A 3,341-nucleotide genomic window follows, 5' to 3' on the forward strand; every position below is an offset into this window, starting at 1 on the left:
CGCGCCGGGGGGGGGGGGGGGTAGGCGCGCCCCCTACCTTGTGCCTTCCTGGTTACTTTCTTGACGTAGAGTCCAAGTCCTCTGGATCATGTTCGTTCGGAAAATCACGTTCCCGAAGGTTTCATTCCGTTTGGACTCTGTTTGATATTCTTTTTCTGCGAAACTCTGAAATAGGCAAAAAAAACAACAATTCTAGGCTGGGCCTCCGGTTAATAGGTTAGTCCCAAAAATAATATAAAAGTGTATAATAAAGCCCAATAATGTCCAAACAGGATATAATATAGCATGGAACAATCAAAAATTATAGATACGTTGGAGACGTATCATGTACTAGTAGCTATGTGTTTGATCTCTCTCTCTCTCTCTCTCTCTCTTGTGTTCTTTATTTGGCACGATGTATCGCGAGCTTTACTATTATAGTTGGATCTTATGATGTTTCTCCCATTCTACTCTCTTGTAATGGATTGAATTTTCCCTTTGAAGTTATCTTATCGGATTGAGTCTTTAAGGATTTGTGAACACTTGATGTATGTCTTGCAAGTGCTTATCTGTGGTGACAATGGGATATCACGTGATCCACTTGATGTATGTTTTGGTGATCAACTTGCGAGTTCCGTGACCTCGTGAACTTATGCATAGGGGTTGGCACATGTTTTCGTCTTGACTCTTCGGTAAAAACTTTGGGGCACTCTTTGAAGTTCTTTGTGTTGGTTGAATAGATGAATCTGACATTGTGTAATGCATATCGTATAATCATACCCATGGATACTTGAGGTGACATTGGAGTATCTAGGTGTCATTAGGGTTTTGGTTGATTTGTTTCTTAAGGTGTTATTCTAGCATGAACTCTTGAATAGATCGATAAAAAAGAATAACTTTGCAGTGGTTTCGTACCCTACAATAATCTCTTTGTTTGTTCTCCGCTATTAGTGACTTTGGAGTGACTCTTTGTTGCATGTTGAGGGATATTTATATGATCCAATTATGTTATTATTGTTGAGAGAACTTGCACTAGTGAAAGTATGAACCCTAGGCCTTGTTTCAAAGCATTGCAATACCGTTTGTGCTTACTTTTATCATTAGTTACCTTGCTGTTTTTATATTTTCATATTAGAAAAACCTATATCTACCATCCATATTGCACTTGTATCACCATATCTTCGCTGAATTAGTGCACCTATACAATTTACCATTGTATTGGGTGTGTTGGGGACATAAGAGACTCTTTGTTATTTGGTTGCAGGGTTGTTTGAGAGAGACCATCTTCATCCTACGCCTCCCACGGATTGATAAACCTTAGGTCATCCACTTGAGGGAAATTTGCTACTGTCCTACAAACCTCTGCACTTGGAGGCCCAACAACGTCTACAAGAAGAAGGTTGTGTAGTAGACATCAGTCGGCCTTGAAGACGAACAACGCCATCAAGCTCGAGCTGCTCCGGACCAACGTTGCCGCAAAGAAGAGGAACACCGACCTGGCTTTTTCGATGGGCGGGGCGGACATGCTCCAGAGCAATGACGAGAAGCTCAAGGCGTGGTACATGGCGGAGCGCGGCCTCATCCTGAACCAGCTGACGATGACGGCGCCGCCAACTCCCACGCCCACGCCGATGCCGCCGCCAAGCCCCAGTGTTGATGCCTCCACAATGGCAAGCAGCATCGAAGCCACGCCGCCGCCGCCCAGCACAGAAGCAACTCCGACACCGCCTAGCCCGCGCACGCCGACTACACCGATGCCGGAGGCCAACCCCGCCGAGTGATGCGTTGCGCAGCGTCCAGACTTGTGGCGCTCTTTTTTTGTACGCCGGACTATTTATCCGATCGCGGAACTGTGTCCTATGATCGCCGGACTTGTGGCATCTTTTGAGCGGGAACGACCAAGTTCAAAAATTGCCGTGTCTTGGGGCCGGCGCCTGGGGGCGTGACTGCGAGCTAGGTTGCCCCCAGGGGCCAATCTAGTGTCAGTGGGCCCCCAAGCCGCTCTTTTTAGGCGCTCTGGGGGGCCGAACGGCAAGAGATGCTCTTAGCCAAGAACAAAGCCGAGGCGGAGGCGTCACGCCGGGAGCGGCACACATGGTGGCATTCACGAAGAGCCATGTTGCCCCAGCTTGGGTGTGCGCGGACCCCGCATCTGTTGGAGGCCTGGGCAGTCGGCTAGTTCAAGACAACTGTCGAGTTGGACTCCTGCCGTCGGCTCAGCGATCAGCTTCTAAAAGTGGGTTTGGAAAAATCCGAGCACGTCGCCTTCATTCAGCCGCCCACGCCACTGAAGAGAAGTGGCGCAAGGTGGTGGACGATGTAGCGGAGCGTCTACGCTACGAGGAAGCTGCGCATAATAGGCAGGGATGCCGCAGCGCCTGGCAGGCCTTCCGCCATTAGCGCGTCGATGACGATGGTGGCTTGGATGACAATGACGACGGACGAGCGGATGACGGCTTGTGCGACGACGACAGAGGTGCCGGTGGCCTCAGAGGCCATGCAAGGTCACCGTTCGGTACTTGCTTAATTTTAGTTTAAATTAGGTTAAGGTTAGTTTGAACTTTGTTAAATTTCATCTTCATTTCAAAAAGGGGATTATCTCGGTCTTTGCATTACAAGATACAAACAACCAATTTATTAAACATGAAGCAAGTTCAAGTCACCAAGTTCCATAAGGCAAAACATATAAAAAGAAAACATGACCACAGTAGATTGAAACCAGGATTTACATAGTTCATCCACATAGGGCGTGCTTGGTTCCCTGGGTAGCTTCCCGCTGCATCGCATGAGGGATCCTGGTTGAGTGTGGCCTGGTTGAGATGATGCAAGGGTGAGTTGAGATGGGTGTTTGGTTAACTTGTATGATATGCATGTATGAGGAGATGAATGTCACTGAATAGGGATCACGCAGAGAGTAAGGTGCAACGGGATCCGGGGGCGGTGGCGGCTCATGGACGAGGATGACGGTGGCGCTTGGCGAGAGATCCGGGGACAGCGCCGGCTCTGGCGCTAGATGAGGTATCCGTGGACGGCGGCTGCGCTTGGCCCGAGGGATCCAGGCGGCGACAGGCTATGGGCGGCGGCAACATGCCTGGATGCGACCACTAGAGGGCGATGGTGGCGCTTGACGAGGTATCCAAGGACGGCAGTGGCGCTAGACGAGGGATCCGGGGACAGTGGTGGCGCTAGACGAGCGATTCAAGGATGGTGGTGGCACTTGATGAGGGATCCAGGCGACGACAAGCTACGGGCGGCGGTGGCGCTTGACGAGGGCGATGGCGGTGGCGCCTTGACGAGGGTGACAACATCGGTGCTGCTTACTCGAGGACGACGGCGACGATGCTTGCTCGAGGATAGCGGCG

The sequence above is a fragment of the Triticum aestivum genome, chromosome 5A (genome assembly GCF_018294505.1).
Source record: "Triticum aestivum cultivar Chinese Spring chromosome 5A, IWGSC CS RefSeq v2.1, whole genome shotgun sequence".
Lineage (NCBI taxonomy): Eukaryota > Viridiplantae > Streptophyta > Magnoliopsida > Poales > Poaceae > Triticum > Triticum aestivum.